The 14,157-nt window shown below is 28.4% G+C and overlaps 1 protein-coding gene across 3 annotated transcripts in view; it reads left to right on the top strand.

Moving 5' to 3' along the window:
* The first annotated feature begins 9,828 nt into the window (after window positions 1-9,828).
* Window positions 9,829-14,157, top strand: part of LOC129963697 (paired box protein Pax-2-like) — a 104,639-nt gene continuing 100,310 nt past the window's right edge. For all 3 annotated transcript variants that reach the window (XM_056078208.1, XM_056078207.1, XM_056078205.1), the window contains exon 1: window positions 9,829-9,952. The gene's annotated coding sequence lies outside the window, so the exon portion shown is untranslated. The remainder of the gene's footprint in view (window positions 9,953-14,157) is intronic.

The following is a 14,157-nucleotide window of genomic DNA, read 5'->3' as shown; positions in this document are numbered from 1 at the left end:
CTCTCAAAAATATTTCCTATTTCCATATTTCCCCTATTTATTATCGTTCGAGAATTTATGGAAAATATAATCCAGACCTATAAACTGCGCATTGATTTTAGGAATATGAAATTCATTGAATCATCATGAAAATCAAAAATATCAAGCACTCTAAGCTCAGTAATATTATATAGTAAAAATTTTAATACGAGAAATGATTTGATTTATCTAAAATATACCTCTATTTCGTATTACATACTGAAATTATCTTAAATGAATATGATTTAAAACAACGAATTTAAAATAATTAGAAATAAAAGACTGAATCAATTTATTATGAATAAATGTAACAATTTATTCATTCGAAAATATTGATACATTTGCAAAATGAACTAACAAATTAGAACTAATTTAATAATATTTAATAGTATCGTTCTCAGTATCTTTTCTTAATTTCTTAAACCTTTAATTATTCAGTTTTCAATAATACTTGAATTTTTAATACCTTATCGTCTTGATTCAATTGAAATTCTACAAAACTTTTGAGGTTCTATGGATTTCATAAAATTTTCGTCACAAATTATAAAGACTTTACATGTTTTAATTTTAATTTCGTTTCTTACAATTAAGTTTTCTTAAAATAATTCTTACAATTATAATTTATTGTAAAATAAATCAAGAGGAACTACCGATGCGCACGTTCTGATGATAATAAATTAATTCAATAACTACAAATTAATCCAATAATTTATTTGTAAGAATAAAATGTAACCATTAAACATGTATAAAAACAAAATATTATATATAATCGAAAGCAATATTATTTTATATAATTGTTATATTTGCTAGTAAACACAAAATAAAAGGGCAAAAACTTTCTCTGTTTGTTGTGCCCAAACAAATCTATTTACTTTTCGTGGGGCAAAAGAAAGGAGAGAGTAATCGAGAGACAGCGGAGAGGTAGCGTGCGGAGACGAGTTTCCGTTACCACTTACCACCTGTCGATAGGGTCGCGCAGGTGGTAACCGGACCATGCCGTTACATCGACACCCTTTTCGTTTTGGAAAAACTCACTCGTCGAATAGCATCACTAGGAGATATAAAATGCCGATTATCAAAACCCGATTTTCATTTCACTTGATTCTGTCAATTAAATCAAGTATGAATTGTGTCAATTTCTTTTCAGAAAACTGTTTGTTTTTGCATTTTTCTTTTGTTGTTGTTGGTAGTTGTCTGGGAAAGGTTATTTGAGATTAGTGATTAAGGTCACACAACTTCAATAAGTTATAAATTTTAATATTTATGTCAAGTAACGATATTGAATATAATTATTAATAAATTGTCAATGCAACAAATATAGAAATTGAGGTATTAATTTTGTTAAATTTAAAAGCAAATTCGATTTCTATTCATAATAATGTTTTGAATTTTATTTGCTTGCCTTTATTTTCTTTTTAAAATTTTGTCCATTTTAACGTATTTGATATTATCACAGTTTGTATCCATATAAATGCAGTTACTAAAACAATAAAAAGTACTATTGTAAAATGGAATCAAATGTTTTTAAAATTTATTAAAATTTGAAAAAAATTGTACGGTAATAAAATTGTTAGCACTGGATTTTAATTTCTTTAGTTTTAAAGTGATATAAAATTAATTTTTGGGCTTTAATATGCCACAAAGTTATCAAGAAAAATGTTTAATTTTTTTATTATTTAAAATTTTAAAAAAATTTTAGATGATCGTCTGCAATGTAAGAAATAATTATAGGCTAAATTTGATAGTTATAGTAAAGCGTTTTGAACTATTTTTATATCGTCTATGTCCTTTGTCGCATCATAAAATTTTCAGAAAATATGCTACCAATAATTATGATCAATTAAAACGTTTTTCAAGTTTTCAAGTTTCTCTTTTTATTAAAAAAAAGAAGCTAGGTAACAAATGAATTAATTAGATAGTTTCTGCGAGAGATCTTTTCTTTGAACATAAAGAATAATTCTTGATACTTGCAAGCAAGTTCATCTATACGTTTTAGAATCATTGAATGAAGTGAAGAATAAGTAAAATGAAAATATGAAACGCTCAGTAGTTTTTAAGAATATTTTGAGCTAAAATTAGAATGTTTTTTCTAAGAAAGAAATTATTTCTAATGAGTTACCTAATGTTTCTAAGATTAATTAATCTTAATCTTCAGATCAAGTATATTTTTATCCCTACCTCACCAAATAACAATATATTCTCACATAGAATAAGACCGTACAACATACACAATGTTGTATAATGTTTTTGCATAATTCAATACCATAAAATATTGCTTAATAGCAAACAATATAGTTATAATATCATAAAAGCCTACATCTGGGTGAAAGTCTTATGAATAAAACGGATCTAATAAAAGTACTGTACTGAATTGATATATTTTTTAAATTTAAATATGTCGATTATCGAAAAATGTTTTATCTCTTTTATGCACATTACCTTTAAAAATTTTTACCTTCGAAGTATCGAAAGCATTTGTATTTTTATAACTAATTCAAATAGCATAATTTTAACGTTTTTTTTTCTTTAAAAAAAACATTTACCTGATTTTAAAATAGTGTTGACACAAATTAAGTTAAAGAAAGTCGATGGATACTGAAATAAAATGAATCCAAAATCCAAAACCGATCAAAAACTTCCATTTTGAAAAATAAAAAATGAGAATTATAAAATGATGTAAATTATTAGTTAATTATAATTATAATAATATGGTTAAATGATTTCAGAAAATTTCCAATCAAAACAAACTATTGACCAGAGTTTATCCAAGAAATTCATTTTCTTAAATGAGAGACGTTAAATTTTTCTTTTTTAAAGTCATCAATGTGTGTTTTTAATTCAATTATCAGTATTAATAAATTGAATTAACGGTGCAATAATTTCTTAATCATGAGATTAGAAAAAATAATTTAATATAATATGTAGCTAGAATTTTTAATTTTGAGAATCAACAATAAAACAAGAAAATTTATTTAAATCTCTATTTCCTTATTCATTGTCAGTAGGAAAATATTTTAACGGCAAAAAAATACAGAAAAAATACATAGCTACCGATGCTGCCTTACGTGTAACCGCATAATTTACGATAGTCAAGTTATAAACATACTTCTCTACAGGAATTTATTTGACGCGGCTATTAAAAAAAGAGAGAACTAAGATATAATTTCAGAACTAAGAAGAAAAAAATTGCTAAGAATGATCCACTAGGCCATTTTTTGATGTAAAGAAATTGTTTTGTCTGGACGGTTAGTCTTCCGTTCCACTTCACTTGTCTTCCCAAACTATGAATGGATTTTCAAGGGTGGTAGAAATTTTTCTCTCCCCTTTCTAGCGTATACGCACACTAATTTCTAGTTTTGAAGGGAAACTACACAGAAAAAAATATCATTCCGCAAAATGGCCAAAAAAGCAACAGCAATTATATGCATGTACAAACTTTTTTTGCCATAAGCTTTAGATTTCTTGTTACTAACTATGATAAGAAATGATAACTTGAAAATTAAAAAAGTAACTTGATTCATTTAAAATTAATATTTCAAATGAAATTCTACATAGAAATGTTTTTGGAATATTGGAAATGAAGGCAATGTTTTAAAAGGGAATGAATTTTAGTTTTATTTAATGTAGCAATTAATCAAGTTTTCAAAACAATAAGTTACAGACGGAAATAAAAATTAAACATCAATGATAAATTATAAGCATATCCAAATTTATATTACTTCTTCTGTTTGAGGAGAGGGTCGCGTTAACAAAACGATAACCTCGGCCTCGGAATCGGAGGATCATGAGTTTAAAATTCCATTCCGTGAAAGATCTGTCGACTACTTGTTCTTTTAACCTCCAGTCGCAGAGCAAACGCGATCATGTTGATGTGACGGTATTATTCAAATAGGTTTGATAAATGAGGTACTAATTTAAATATCATCTTCGCCAACTCAATAAAGAAAATCTGGTAAAAAATTCCGATGTCGTGTTACGAAAGAGCTACATATAGTCGTAGTTTGAAAACGATAGTAAATTTTCATATTATGAGACCACAAACGCATAATTTTGTTTGTCGAATAGATTTGGATTCTTTACAGAATCTCGAAATACGAGAAGAACGTTAATAGCACTTGTGCAAAAATCCACTACACTACGGTTTAACATAACATGATAATTTCTTTGGATAATGCAGTTTAACATGTTTTTAACATAACATGATAATTTCTTTGGATAATGCGGTTTAACATGTTTTTAACATAACATGATAATTTCTTTGTGAAGAGTGTGATAAATTGTCGATGTAAAGTAATATTAAAACTATTCATTCTAAGAAATTCCCAAATAACTCCTTTCAAACGAAAAGGAAAAGTCCGGATTTTATACGAAATCAATAAAGGCTTTTCCAATTAATTATTTTTTTACAATGTATCTGTTAATAATAATATGTAATTAGTAGTCTGATTTTCATTACTTAATGATTCCGAAACTAATTTGATATAAAAATAATAAGTCATCATCTGCTCTTCTACATTTAATTGCTATTGAACTGGCTATGCTTTAAAATTGATTTGAGTAATTGATAAGATTGATAATTAGATAAACTAATGAATACGCTTCTGTTGAATGTGCTAATGAAAAGAATGCGGTAGTATTTAATTGCGATCTCTTTTAAATAGCTTTGAAAAAAGAAAATTAAATCAGACGCATTGAAACAAAAGAACCCTGATTAGCAAAAAAAGTTGCTTTTCAGGAAATTAATTAATTTAAATTATTTATAGCCGAACATTCGTTGAGAAAACAATTGCGGTTTTAATTGTAACAAAGATTAAGTTATTTTCATTCATTCGACTTGTCAGAAATCGACAACAGACAATCAAAAATCAAATTTAAATTCGTTTAGGATAATTAATAAATGCTTTATATATATATTTTTTAATTTATAAAAGTAAGAAATAAACTTGACATATGATTTAATGCACATTTTTTCTTAACCTTTCTTCCAATCTGATTAATTAGCTTTTGATGGATTAGCTTTTAGAACTGCTCAAAGGCTATTTGGGGATGGACTATGTATTCATGGACTAGATGACAAAGTCATGATCAGATGACAAAGTCGACACGTGGAACGGTCCTCCTTTCTGAAATTTCCACACTCCGACAGCGAAAGAGTTTTTAATTCAAATCAGCTTTTATGATTGGTCTTCTGAGAACTCGAGTCTGAAGTGCGAAATTCTACTATCAAGTAATCGTAACTTTTTACAAATGAAAAAAATGTTTTTTAATCTTTTAATATATAATTAACAATATTACAAGATATTGTATGATACTCTAATTCTATGAGGAATCACAGTGGTATTGTGCCTAGCTCATTTCTGGTATCAAATGCGAGATTCGGTATTTAGCAGTAGCCCACTCAGTATGTACGCCCGTTGTTCATTCTCCTGATCTCTTGCATCAAAAGTCCTCTTGGCGTATCTTGGGAGAGAGATATGTCGGCACAGGTATCGCTATTTGGACTTGATCACCTTTCATTATTAACAGTTCAAAATGCTTTCTCATACAATTTTCGAGCTTGAACTCTAAGCTAATGACACTAAATCAAAGTCAAAACCTAATGACTATTGTGATTCAAGTGAATTAAATTGAGTGGTAAAGAAAAATTCATGGTCAAAAAAATAAAAGCATTATGTCTTCGTTTCTTTTTCATAATAGTGAATATAATATTGTTTCATTATCTGATTTTTAAAAAATTATTTTTGATAATCTGAATTTCGTTTTAATTCAACTGTATTTCCTCAACTTTATACGTACTAAAATTATTGAAATGTCATAGGAATATTAAAAAATCAAAATATATCTTTAACGAAATATGTTTATAATCGAAGAAAAATATTTTTTTTGATTTATATTATTCAATTATATTAATATTTTTTGGATGAAGCTTTATATTATAATAGTATAAACTAGATATATTAAATAGTGGGTTTCAAATATATAAAAGGAAATAATAAGATTTATTAAAGATGATTAATGGAATGATTGTATCTGTTTCACTGTAATCAATTTAGATCTGTTGGACTTTGTCTTTTTTCAAGTGTAATCAGACCCATGTTTGCAACTAAGTCTGTTCTTATTTTTAATTAATGGCAGAGCTGAAAATCCAGTTTCACCATTATAGGAAAAAGATGTAAAATGTTATCACTTTGTCGGAAATATACCTTCATTCCTTCTTTTTATCAAACTATACATTAGTTATCTTTTTATTAAAAGATTGAAAAGAAAGGTGGAAAAGAATGCTAATTATACTGATTTCGAACATTCGTTTAAATTTTTGATGTAAAAATCATGCAATCAATAATAATATAATATGCCATCAGTGGCACACGTACCATATTTGAGTAACCATGATCTTGAAAAGATCGCTCTTCTAATTTATTGTAAAACCAATAACATACAAGCAGACGCATTTGAGGCGAATCACGTGTCAGATGAACAAAAGTTTATATTAGGAGCAAGCGGAAATCGTCATTTTCTGTTTGATGAAGTATACCAACCGTTGACATCACACTGGTTATCTCTTCAATCATTTTTCTAATTTCAAAGAGGATGGGGAAAATAGTGTTTTTATTAGCAATCACGTTTCACGCTTTCGCACAATTATTTAGCAACTGTGTCGAGTTCCTTTGTAGGCGCTAACAAAATGCATTGTTGGAAGTGAGCAATGTGTCTAGGAAAATTAATGTTGTGTGAATTCAGTATGAAATAATCATAATGAAATGTTTTTGTAAACATGTTTTTATTAGTCTGCTAAAAAGTTAAAACTTTTTTTATTATTATTTTCTTATCTTTAATCTACCACTTGGTACTTATAGTACATTATTACAAGGATGATGGAATTCGAAAATATTTTTTGCTTCTGAAATTCTCTATCTGGTGAAGACACTGATATAGAAAGATAATTTATTTTAATAAATCAATTAATTGATAATTATGTTCAAAAATATTAAAATAGTGCAATGTCATCAAAAATACATAAATGTACGAAGTTTCAAAACTCTAATGCACCAGAAAGTGAGAATAGAACCAATTACAAAATTTTATCTTCACATTCATGATAAGAATCGAGTTATATAGGATTGTGCTCAAAATTCGAAAATATTTTAAAAGTAAGTAAACGACATTAAAATGAGCAAACTCACTTATCTAATGCTATGATAAATATTTTACATCTGACAATGACAGCATTAGACATTTATCAAAAGACGAAGAGGGAAAAGTGAATATTAAACCATAAGCTTATTTATGCCATTCTTAGATTTCTCAATTTTTACAACTCTCAACAAGTAGAAAGACAACAAAAGAACAATTTTTCCACCCATGTGTAAAGGTACTTATCATTTGATAACATTTATATAGACATATAGAGGAATGAATTTTCAGGTGCATCAGAATTTATTTTAATTTGATTAGATAAGTTACTATTTTAAAGCTACACGAAGATTATTTTGAGTCAGATATAATTATTTCAAACCATTGTGAGATGTCGAGGACGAAACCCTAGTTGATCATCTCCTTTTTAAACTTCTCTAGCATGTTAGAGGGCAGATCACCCCCCCCCCTTTTTCAATAAAAGATAAAATTAAAATATTTGAATGGAGAGAAGGGGGTAGGTATTTTGGGCTGGTACCATTTAGATAACTAAAATCCCACTTTTAATTTATACTCTCTTATGAGAACGGCATCATTAATTTAAATGCGTTCAAATTATGTGGATGACAACCGAATCGGCACCTCAATTTCCAGACCACGCTACGCCAGCAGTAAGACGTTATGGAAGGATCCTCACCTGCGTACATAAGGTGCCTTATGGAGAATTAAATCTCCAACTTTCGATGTTCTGTTCCGAAATCGAGAATCGGCCAGACTTGGATCGGCCGGATTTTTTTTCACAGCATCAGAATTTCAAAAAAAAAATAATAAAAAAAATAAAGGAATTATTTTTCAATTTTTTTTTTAGCTTGAAATTTGCTTTTTCACATTAGTTCAGCTACAATCAGCCCGCACTGTATGGGTCTAGTATTTTAATATTTTTTACATTTTCAATCTTACAATTTCTTATCCATTCCTGCTATATATTAAACATTAAAAACGTTTTCAGTATTTGCGATACAAAAACTTTTTTTAAAAAGTAACAATGACGACACTAGGACACAAGGAGTAGAAGAAACAAATTAAAGCGATGAAATGAAATTATCTTATTATCTTTCATTAAACAATGAAAAAGTTTTTAACCTAATACATTATCAATAATCAAAACGCTGGAAAACTGATATTAAACTGTGCAGAGTGTTTCTAAAACCACGAGAGAAAATTTAAGGGCAGATTGATCGGGCATAACGGAACAATACATTTTTATCTCAGAATATGATGTCGCAAACGCAGTGGAGATCGCTGTCAGATAAGAGACAAAGGAAAATATGAAATTGATTAATAATGAGAGAGAAGAAACAGAGGTGATAATTCTTAAGAACGGAATTAAAAATTCGCCAGAAAGAAATGCCTGCAAAATCTCTTTCATTATTTAAAAGCTGAGATTTTGGGATATTTCCTCTAAATTCTTTTGTATTACATAATATAGAAATCAACCAATAGATTGCTAGTCCAGAGTGCATTTCACTGATATTTGATTTTCTTACATCAGTTTCGAAATTAAGTCATTTTTACATCGGGGAATTGGGAATTTTTCTTTGATTCAGGAATTGCGTAAATAAAAACAGTAAGGATAAATAAAACCAAATCCAACAAATAAATAAAAAATATTCACGATTTTTTTTTTTTTCATTTTATGAAAATAATGTTTGTAAATTTATGAAAGTTATAAAAATTATGTTCACACATTTTTTGAAAGATTTATGAACTTAGTTTAGCAATTGTTATTTATTTATTTGTTTTCATTCAGACTATAAATACTAAGTTCAAATTTTAGAGAATATCTTTCTTTAAAGAAATATTTAAACTAGCCATCGATTTGAAAAAAAACAAAAACATGATACTATCGTTTCGTTTCAAGAAATTTTATTTGTTAGAAAATAACACTGATTTTTTTTTATGATCTTAAGTTTGATTATAAATTAAAATGATAAAAAATGCTGGTTTAAATTGCGTTTATACTAATAAACAAGATTTATAACTGAATTTATCTATTTCTTAGAAAGCGCACTTTAAGATCCTTCAGAAAATTCCAAAACCCAACATATTTATCCCCTATTGATGCAAACTGATTTGTCAAAGGGTATCGGATTGTTCAGTAATTTTAATATAGGCAGAGATAACCCTTCCAAAGAAAATATATTTCAAAATATTTCAGAAAAATCTCATATTATTGGGACTAGAAATTCCATCCATATACAAGCATTTTTGATTGGTATAGCTCGAATTATCTGATGGTATCGGATGCTTCAACAAATTTAGTGTCCTACCGTTCCAAAGGAAGCACGTTCCAATATTCTTCAATAAAACCCGATTTTATCGAACCAAAAAGCTCACCCCTGTATAGTTATTTCCGATTGATACGGCTCGATTTATCTAACGGTATCGGATGCTTCAACAATTTTAGTATAGGCAGCGATAGAGGAACTAGGGAGAGGGAGGGATCGTTCGGAAGAAGAAGGTGATAAGAGGAACGACCCAATCCGCGATTGGGATGGCGGGGGCGGTTCGCGTGGCAGGCGGGGCCAATCGCAGACGTCACGGCCAATAGTATTGCCCCGTGCCGTCCGTCTGAGGAGATCGCAGCCAGTGGTCCGTAGTAGAAGTCTAGATGCTGAAGGATTCGGGTGTCTGGTAAGGTTTGGATTACTTTGCGCTCTCTCTCCCACTGTTTGTAATTGGAAAAAAGATTCCGCTGCTAAAGAGGATTACGAGCCTCGGGGATTTCGCTACTGCGCAGGTGAGTCCAGAGCGCTTTGTTTTTACGGTGTCCTTTTTTTTATGAAAATTGGTTCTTATTTAATGTCATATGCTTTAAATGGTGACTGAAGAAAAGACGGCTATTTTTAAAGGGTTCTTCTTCTTATTATTATTATTTCTCAGAGTCGTAAATGAGTAGTTTTATATTATTTGAATACAATTTAATGAAAAGGTTTTGTCTCGAGTTCAAGGATGCACGGTTCTCAACCTCAAAACGTTATTGCCAATGAAGATGATTAATTAAATGTTAGACTTTATTTAACCATAATTAATGATCAGTCGTATGCTAATTAAAAACAATATATATCCCAATAACTTATTCCTTATTTAATGTGATTTATGTATATATACAGGTTTTCATATTTCTATTATATAAACATGGCAAATGTAATTGCATCGGGAAATTTATAAAAAAACACTTTTGGTTTTAATTTCCTTGGTATGTTGAAGTACAAAAAGGAATTGAGTAATATTTGTTTAACTTGACGATTTCGCTTTTGTTCTGTAAAGTGAAGGGGGCTATTCTTTATTTTTAAAATTCATTTGTATTTTCTAAAACTCATTGTGTTACCTTGCGTTAATTATTTATGTTTTCTTTTATCATTGGATTAAAGAAAAATAATACTTTCAGATAATTTTAGAATATCACTTTTTACAAGTATAAATTTATTTCTTATTTTAAAATTGAAATTTAATTTTCAAAATGACTGATGTTTAAAGCAGCACTGTGTTTGTTTATTGACCTTTCCGGTGTTAATGCTAAAAATTATGAAACTGTTTCGAATACTAAAATGTATTACATAACATGAAACCTAAGAAAGTTATGTATTCTCATATTTTATAAATATGTTTTGAAAACCATGAGATGAATTAATGTTGAAAACTGTTTCTAATTTCAAATATATTTTTGCCCTTTTTTTAAATACACTGGATATGTGTTGACACCACGTAAATCAATCTTTTATACATGCCATTACATGATACAACACTTAGTATTTATAGAACAGTTTTGGCAAAGGAATATGCTGGGAGATAAAGTATCATTCATTTCATGTAGTTATATATTATTATATTATTATTATATGTAGTTTTATATTATTTTATTTTATATCAATTAAAAAAACCTACTGAAAATAAAATTAATCTTAATCATAAAATATAAAGGGAAGCAAAACAAAAAAGTCTTTGTAAAAAATTATTATAATGGGAATAATATAAGCGCCATTTTCTCATATTTATAAAACTTTTACTTTATACTTTTTAAAAGTATAATTTTTAATTTCTTTGCATGAGATGTCCATCCACGTGAGATGTTATAGAATGTCTTTTACATCGTAAACAAATATTATATCATTAAATATATTCTCGTCTGATCTTTTGTAAACTTCAATATTAATTAGTCCCTCTTCTTGATTCTACGCTTATTACTAGATATGTGTCGACATAACCTAAATTAATGTGTTATTATCGCCTTTAAACCACACTAATAACAATGAAAACGATGTTTAACCATTCCTTTATCTTTGCAACAATTTTTTTTTGTTAGTTGCGAAGAAATTTCTTAAATAATACAATTGTGTCGAGCACTGAAAGGCCACTCACGACAAAATTTCTGCCGTGAATCACGTAACTTTTCATGACCAGTCTTGGTGCTAAACGGGAACATGGAGATTGACCATTCCCTTTGGGAAAGTCTTTGGTCAAGGTCTGTTAGCTGCGCGTGGTCTATTGTAGTCAGCGATGCGACGCGTACCTCCTCCGAAATGAATCGCGAGATAAAAACAAACATACCTTATTATTGACTACCATCCGCTTGACCGACTCTATCTGCTCTTGCATTGAATCCTGATGCTGAAAGAAGTGGATGGTCTTCCGCCTCGAGGATCCACATCGCTCCTCGCAGGCGCAGAACAGTCAACGAATTCGGTGTTTGCTATAGAAAGCAAAGCAACTTTTTAAATATTGGATAAAAATATGATACTTAATTGCAATATACTGGATGCAGCTGTTAATAGCACTGTGGTATTTAATAACAAATCTTTTCAATTTTTCTATTTGCAGTCCCAAATTGGCTATTAGTATAAATGAAAACATATTAATGAGTCTCTCAAAGACCTTCCTTACATTTTATGTAAACAGTCACGAATGAATTATGAAATTGCAAAGGAAAATTATTTTGTTTCGAATTATAAATTTTAATTTTTGCTGAAATTTAAATAAATGGCGTTTTACTTCTTTTAAATAATTGAATGCTAAAACATAATAAATGATATAAAAGTTTTATTGCATTCTACTTTGAATTATCGTTTTATAATGACAGTCAATGCTTACTAGATTTCGTGCTTCCTAGCATTGCAAATGAAATTTATTTTCAAAGAAATTCTTTCGTGGAAATTAAGAGTGTCTTTGTTTTTAATCTGAAGTTATGTTAGTAGACAAAGCGTTCACCTTTCTTCTACTTAATAAAATTCATGATAAAGCATTTAATTGAGAAATGAAATTCTGTTAGTTGTCAAAACGCACTCTTTTCTACTACTTAATAAAATTCATATTAAAGCATTTAATTGAGAAATGAAGTTATGCTAGTTGTCAAAACTCTTCATTTTCAGTTACTTAATAAAATTCATGGTAAGGCATTTAATTGAGATTGCATTCGTATCGGAAAGTTCTGAGATGAAAGTTCAAAGTGCTATTTTTGCCACTCAAAATATTATTTTCATAAACATATTATTCTTTTCGTTTTTGGGTGTAATTTATGAAGACCTGTGATCAAAAAGCAAGCAAGATAATCAATAATTCTATCTTTAATAATTTCACGTTAAACCTTTTTTTTTTTTTTTTCAAAATAAACCCTTTAAAAACTGCGATATTACTTGCAAATTCATATTACGATACTGATTATATTGTAAAATTAATCAAATAATTTATTTTGAAGTACTTCTATAATTATGCGAAAATATTTTTTCTTAAATATTTCTATCATTTCTATCCATTTTTTCTCTACATCACCAAAAAAATGACAATAAAGCATTCATTGTTTTTCATTAATAAATATCAAAACTGCCATCGGATCATCAATGACATCAAATACTCTGCAAAACATTCTTCTCAAAGCTAAAAATTTTGGCTACTTTATACTCATCTAAAAATTTTACAAATTTCAACTTATAAAATGCTTATAAATTTTTTTGGTGTACTTACAAAAAAAAAATTATTTTAAGTAATTTTAGAAAACTTTTTTGAGGTAGCTACATACCTTTTCAGATTTTAAACTGCGTGTAACTTTCTGTAAATTTTACTGATAATTATATATAAATTTTTCTGATAATTATATATAAATTTTATTGATATATGTGCAAGAGCCCTGAGAACGTGTTGCTTTTCAATGTGCTTTGTTCCCCTTCGTCAAGTTTTATTTGTATAAATATGAATTAAAACGTTACATAATCACACGAAGCATGGATATCGAAATTCTCTATTTATTCTCATTATTATTATTTACTCTCATTATTTATTGTTTAACCATTTAACCAAAGAATTTCAGCTTAAATGTTTTACTCTTCTAGTTTTAATAATTTTTCTCAGCATCACGAAAGAAATATTTTGTTTATGATATCTTCACAATAGATTCTGAATAAACTCGGTTTGCAGAACCAACAAAAGATTTTCTGTGATCATTATTAGGTTTAACCAAGTTATCCTTTTGAAAAAGAAAGTGCTATTCGTAACATATTTTAACAATGGATCCTTTTATTATTTGTAAAAAAAGCAATAAATTTTTATCGTTAATTAAAAATAAGAAAGCAAAACTTTCATTGAATGTCTGTTTCGTGAAATCAAAAATACAAATTCAGTATTTTAACCACTGACATTATACCTTTAAAGAAATCCGCAAAAAGTGACGTGACGTAGTCTAAAAACATTTTTATTACTATTCGCTACACTTATCGAATATTCTCAAAAGCTTCTACAGCGTCACTCTTTTTTTCCCTAGGACAATGCAATTAAGAATGACTTTGCCGCAAAATGATTGAAATAAAACTCCTACAGTGATTTCAATATTGAATAAATTTCTGGAAACATATTAGCCTTTCCCATTTAAAATCTTTATGAGTGTGTGTGCGCGCGTGTCTGTTTATGTCTGTGTCGTGTTTAACTTTTATTGCTTGCTTAAAAAATTGATAA

The sequence above is a fragment of the Argiope bruennichi genome, chromosome 3 (assembly GCF_947563725.1).
Source record: "Argiope bruennichi chromosome 3, qqArgBrue1.1, whole genome shotgun sequence".
In the NCBI taxonomy this organism is placed as follows: Eukaryota; Metazoa; Arthropoda; class Arachnida; order Araneae; family Araneidae; genus Argiope; species Argiope bruennichi.
The sequence above is the reverse complement of the archived record's forward strand: the minus strand, read 5'-3'. Positions and strand labels throughout refer to the sequence as shown.